The 6,390-nt window shown below is 45.1% G+C and overlaps 1 pseudogene across 1 annotated transcript; it reads left to right on the forward strand.

The window, feature by feature from the left end:
* The first annotated feature begins 1,551 nt into the window (after positions 1-1,551).
* LOC147894686 (protein CLMP1 pseudogene) lies at positions 1,552-6,083 on the forward strand (annotated as a pseudogene). The gene is made up of 2 exons (XR_015542114.1): positions 1,552-4,837; positions 5,355-6,083. The product of XR_015542114.1 is annotated as a protein CLMP1 pseudogene (transcript).
* Positions 6,084-6,390: the final 307 nt, after the last annotated feature.

The following is a 6,390-nucleotide window of genomic DNA, read 5'->3' on the forward strand; positions in this document are numbered from 1 at the left end:
TATAAGCTCCACTGTGGGAGTGCACGGGTGTACGGAGCCATCATCTGTACTACATTAGTATTGAAGGAAAAGTTTGTTCCTCTCCAGTTTGCTATGTACTCTCTATTCTTTATTCAGTTTTTGTTCTGCTGTGCCGTGTAATTTAACAGTTCATTCTCTTTCTATCAGTAGTCTTGGAGCTCGCACTCTCTCTTTTTCTCTCTCTTGAGTGTCTCTCCCCTTTTTCCATTGCTCTCTCTTCCAAAGTGCTCAAAAGTGTTGTCTATTCGGCCGCTCATTGCGCATACATGCTTTATCCATTTCCCGAGCCATGAAGGGAGCTCTTAGTAACTATAGGTACCCTTTATGAGAGTTCTCGACTAGCTAGAATCAGAGTGGACCCCTAAAAAAAAGGGGTCGCAAGGCTAGCAAGCACTAGGGCTTGGCTCTAAAGAGGGTTCTTTCCGCCCAATGTATTCTAACCTAGATTACTAGGATTAGAGACCATGCAAGTTAAACATGACGGTAGTTACACTGCGCTAGCAATCACATGTTGACCAAGGAGGTGCAACTATGAGCCAAATCCACGTTGGTTAGAGTGTAGTGTTGTGAAAGAACTTGTGCAAATTGTGTCTAATGACCCATAGAGAGACTTGGAGTGTGCTATGGAAGTGATTCCAACCAAAAGAGCAGGTCAACGGAGGCTCGAAAGGAAGAATGGCTTGTAGCGGATTCACCTAGCTAAACTCTGTGGGTAGTGTGAGGCTTGCTTTTATCCATGCTCTACTCTACATCAAGGTTTGAGGAAAAGAGCAACAAGAAACCTGCTACTTCCTACTAGTTAGAATTTCAGACGTTTCATGCAATGGCCAGTGGGTATTCAAAAGAAACCTGCTGGTTAGAATTTCATACGTTTCAGTTACGTTTTAACTCAGTGTCGAGTGGGCATTTCAAAAGAAACTTGCGGGGTAGAATTTTAGACTTTTCAGTTACGTTGCCACTAAGTGGATTTCAAAAGAACCCTGCTGGTTAGAATTTCAGACATTTCAGTTATGTTGCCGCACAGTGTGAAGTGAGGATTTCAAATGTGCCGTTCTAATTGCCATTTGTTTTTCGCAAACATTGCTCTGCGGCGCATGCGAGTGAGCTAGAATTTTAGACATTTCAGTTATGTTGCCACACAGTATCAAGTGAGGATTTCAAATGTGCCGTTTTGATTGCCATTTTTTCCCCCGAACATTGCTCTGCGGTGCATGCAAGCGAGCGAGTGGTGCGACACTAGTAGAGTATATAATGGGAATGTCCACAGTTGCTATGTTTTTTTTCTATAAACATTGCTCTGTGTGCGTGTGCGTGTGCATGTGCGTGTGCGTGTGCGTGTGCGTGTGCGTGCGACGGTGCGAGGGAGAGGAGTATCTAATGGGAATGTCCGGAGATTCGTGGAATCTGCTTTTGGATGATTATTGGAGGAAGGGCCGTGCTAAAGATTCTAGAATCCAAAAGTGAAAAGTGCCAAGGTTGCTTGAACTTTCCTCTTCGTCGTCTTCGTCTTCTTCGTCTTCTTCATTTTGTTCTTCCGGCAGCCGGCTATGGCGATCGCCCTGGCTATGGCGTACTTGCACCTCTGAACTCCCCTTCCCTTCCCTTTTCCTTCCCCCTCCCCGCCCCCCCCCCTCCCCCATGGGCAAGCCCAACAACAAAAAGAAGAAGTTCTCCCGCTCCTCCACCGTCCCCAAAATGGACCTCGACTCTGCCGTCTTCCTCCGCCGCGCTCATGAGCTCAAGGAAGAAGGTAATCGCCGATTCCAGAGTAAGGATTACCAGGGCGCCATGGATCAGTACGAAAAAGCCCTCAAGCTCACCCCCCCCAACCACCCCGATCGCGCCGTCTTCCATAGCAACCGCGCCGCTTGCCTCATGCAGATGAAGCCCGTCCAATTCGATGCTGTCATCGATGAGTGTGGCCTTGCGCTCCAAGCTCATCCCCGATTCGGCCGAGCGCTCTTCCGACGCGCCAAGGCCTTCGAGGCCATCGGAAAGCTTGATCTGGCCCTCACGGATGTTCAATTGCTGTTGGAGGGGGAGGGGTTTCATCACGAGGCCCTGGAGTTCGCCAAACGGCTTCGCTTTGCTCTTGCGAATCCAGAGGCAGCGCAGACGAAGTCGCAAGATAGGCCTGCTGTCGCTCCGATTAAGGAATCGCATGCTGGGAATTCTGCTGCTGGATTGGGGGCTTCCGTAGTGAGAGGCAGTCCCACGGGTGCCAAGAATGTTTCCCTCCCTGACAGACAATTGCCGAAGAAGAAAGAAGTTCAGCTTGATCAGCCTCCTGTCAAATTTGCAACTCCTGATGCTAGGATCAGCACCATGTCAAAACCCCGAAGCCCTGCCCTTGAGACGCCCGAGCCTAGAAGCTCGAGTAATGCTGTGCATGCTCCGCGGGCACAAGCGCAAGTAAAGGAATCCGTCCAAGCGAAGGCACCCGCCAGCAGCACTGCTCAACATCCAGAGACTCGTGATCGACCCGCAGCAAGGTCTTCAGAAAAGGTCTACCAGCCGAAAGTGGATCGGAATTTGAAGGTTCAAAGCCAAGACACCTTGCAGATCAGGCCCTTGAAATTGATCTATGGTCATGACATCAGATTAGCAAAGCTGCCGGCCAATAGCAATTACCGCGACTTGAGGCAGCTGGTGGCGAAGAGATTCCCGTCTTCGAAATCCGTTCTGATCAAGTACAAGGATCTGGACGGCGATCTGATAACTATAACGAGTACGGAGGAGCTTAGATTTGCAGAAGCAACAGCCGCGATCGAGGCCGCGACAAAGAAAACTAAAGTTCCGACTACAAACGGTGCAGCCTCACAGGAAGGTCAGGGCACGGTCGACAGCAAACTATCTGGTATGTTAACCTGTTTGGAGCCACTAAGGTTTCATATCGTGGAAGTTACCGCAGATCAAGAGCCTGTTGTTCAAGAAGGAGAAGTTTTGGATGACACAAAAGTGCACAAGGAGTCGTCCTTGTCCTTGGGCGCAAAGGAGGCTAAGGATGGCGCCAATCTGAAGCAAAGAGGATTGACTCTTGATTTGAATGCAAAGGCTTCTCTTTCAGGAAAGGCAGAGAAGGGAGAAGAAATTGGCAAGGAGATAGAGATTGATGAATGGTTATTGGACTTCGCACATCTCTTCCGCACTCATTTAGGAATTGATCCTGATGGGCATGTTGATCTTCAAGATATAGGAATGGAGCTCTGCTCTGAAGCTTTAGAAGAGACCGTGACCAGCGAAGAGGCACAACATCTGTTTGACTTGGCTGTCTGCAAGTTCCAGGAAGTGGCAGCTCTCGCATTTTTCAATTGGGGTAATGTTTACATGTGTTCTGCAAGGAAGCGGATACCTTTGGAGGATAATAGTAATAAAGTTGACCTTCATGACAGGCTGCTGGCATCATTTGACTGGGCACAGGGACAGTACTTGTTGGCTGAGAAGAAGTACGAGGAGGCACTTCGTGTGAAGCCAGATTTCTATGAAGGAACTCTCGCTCTTGGACAGCAGAAATTTGAAAGTGCAAAGCTTCGGTGGTCCCTTGCTGTAACCAGCCAAGTGGATTTCAATAGTTGGGACACATCTGAGATCCTTGCACTCTTTAGTAATGCCGAAGAAAGAATGGAAGCAGCGGCAGAAATGTGGGAGAAACTGGAACAGCGACGGCTTAAGGAACGTGATAGTTCAATTCCTAGGAAGAGAGATGTGAAGGGTTATGGAGATGCTCATCGCGAGTTAACTGAGGCTGAGACCCTTGAACACTTCCGAGTTACAAGGTCTCAGATCAATCTTTTCTGGGGCAATATTTTGTTTGAGCATTCTCAGGTTGAGTGCAAGCTTGGACTGCCTTCATGGAAAAAGTTGTTGGATGCAGCTGTGCAGAAGTTTGAGCTGGCTGGTGCCTCTCCCTCAGATATTGGAGTTGTTTTGAAAAATCACATCTCGAATTCATCTGACTCAGAGCCACCTACCAGTGTCAGTGATCCCACCCCTGGGCGTGAAGAATCTCTTCAAGTACAAGAAAATGGGCAGAATGCTTTTAGTTTTGCCACTCCTGCAAGTAGGTCAACTGACGACAATAATCTTGAGCACCCGCCTGGACATCAAGACAGTCTTGAAGGACAAGAAGATGGAGAGAATTCTGCTAACAATCCTGCAACTAATCTTAAGCTAGACTCACAAGGATCTGACAATAATTATGCTGGCGAGGACATACATGGTTGTGAAGGTGATCTTCAAGTAGATGAAAACGGGCACATTTCTGCTAATATTGCTACTCCTGCAACTGATCTTAAGCTATGACTCTGACAAGAATCATGCCAGTGAGGTTGATATTCTACTGGAGACAAAGATGGAAAATGGTTTGGCACTCATATAACAATAACGACAGCAATTGGTTCTAACGTCAACTTCAGGCTAGGCATCCAAGCCGAGTTTCTGAATAAAGATATGATCTGAAGGATGGCTTGCGATGGAAAGATGGGATACTGAAAAGATGGCATATTGCTTATGTTGGCTTTTGTAGGCAGATTCCCTCTGATCGATAACCGGTTTTTTCCAGTCAAAAGTTTGTTATTTTCCTGCAGCTAGTGTGTGATGGAAGAGCTGTTTACACTATTTCTCACAGGACCACAGTGGTTGGATTTGAGTGTTAGGCAGCCTCAGTTTTTTGGTGTGGCGGACAGTTTCTGTGCCTTTCACTCATGATTCACCATCAGCTTAGAGATGCAGTTATAAGATTTCAGTCCATTGAGAATATTGATTGGAGTTTCTTCAACGCGTACTCTTGGCATAAACAAGTTCCACTGAAACTCAGGTATTATTTTGTACTTTACTCGTTGGTATTTTATGGCTTGCTATACTACATGTTTTCTGGTGACTGAAGACTGAAATAAGGAGGGTTGCTTACAGCTCACTAGATTTTTTGTCAAGATGACATTTCGCATCCCCAATTTAATGATCCAAAGTCGATCAGAAACATGATGCCTAAGGTAGCATGCCAGCCATTGATAGAGTTTTGCCCGTCAGTTTCCTGATGCTGAGTTGTACTCAGATTTAGCTTCCTGTCCAACTCATCCATCAACTCCCTGAACTCTCATGCTTGGCCTGTAAAAGCAGTCCGCTTACCCTTCAAGAGTGAATGCGTCTCAATGTGAGACTCAGTTAACATATGAAAAGACATGTTTTTTTGAAGAAATAAATGCAATATATATATTCAGGAAAAGATGTAAGATCAAGGAAATTTATTAATGTGTGTTATGTTGGATCTGGAACAGTCCAAGACCACAATTTTTTTAAAATAGTGACTGAATAACTGCATGTGTGACTGGCAGGTACGAAATATATTTAACCAGCTCTTGACAGAAGACTTGATTGAAGGGAGGGAAAAAGTCATCAAACGTCTACAAGCTTACCCAGATGGCTGCAGATAAAGAAGAAAAAAAACGTCATAGATGTGTTGAGCAAGCAAGCTCTCAAACAGTGGAAAAAAGCACAAATTGGACTAACTTTTGGAAGGCTCAAGCTGGCATTGATCTGTCAACCTCCACTCGTGATGGGAAGCAAAAGTTCATGATTTGAGATTTCACAAGATAGTGGTTGGTTTGCAGATGAGACTGACTAAATTTTTGGTTTCAATTCGAGGGCACAAAAAAGACTAACATAATCTCATTAACATACAGGAGAAGGGGGGATGTCATTAATATCGTTTGATACAGTAGAAGAATCCCCTAACATGGCATATATAGTGTGCGGATTATTAGGTTTTGGTTTGGGTCTTGGAGTCATAGTCTGTAATTGTCATACAAGGTGTAGTTGTGTTGTATTCTTGGTGAGTCGGGTGACAAAAAGGACTCTCTATAATTACTTTCACATACATAAGCAGATGTGATGGCACTTACACAGGTTCATACTGAGAAGAATCCCCTAACATATAGTGTGCAGGCTTTCAGGTCTTGGGTTTGGTTTTGGAGACACAGTAGTCTGTCATTGGTATACAAGCTGCAGTTGTTTTTGTATTCTTTGTGGCCAGATGGCCACCTAACAGAATATTACATATTTAATTTAAACTGCTGCTTTAAGGAAGTGAAAAGATCTCTGGTACTTTAGAAGAAATATTTGCAGATATAGTGGCATAAACTGCTGCTAAAAGTCGAGTGTGCAGGTTTTGTTTTATTAAGCATTTTTTCCCCTGGGTAATTCGAAGCTATCTTTATTCATCTCCAGTAAAGGAAAACGCTGAATTCTCAATGTTTAACGAGTCCTGTACGAAGAGGCAGCCTTTATCATACATTCAAGGCTTTTGTGAAGTTTCTGTGCATAATAAAGGATAAACCTCAAAGTTTATCATTGTAACTACCACGTTATTTG

Source organism: Dipteris shenzhenensis, chromosome 14 (assembly GCF_047967505.1).
Source record: "Dipteris shenzhenensis isolate YYH24624 ecotype China chromosome 14, Dip_SZ_1.0, whole genome shotgun sequence".
Classification (NCBI taxonomy): Eukaryota; Viridiplantae; Streptophyta; class Polypodiopsida; order Gleicheniales; family Dipteridaceae; genus Dipteris; species Dipteris shenzhenensis.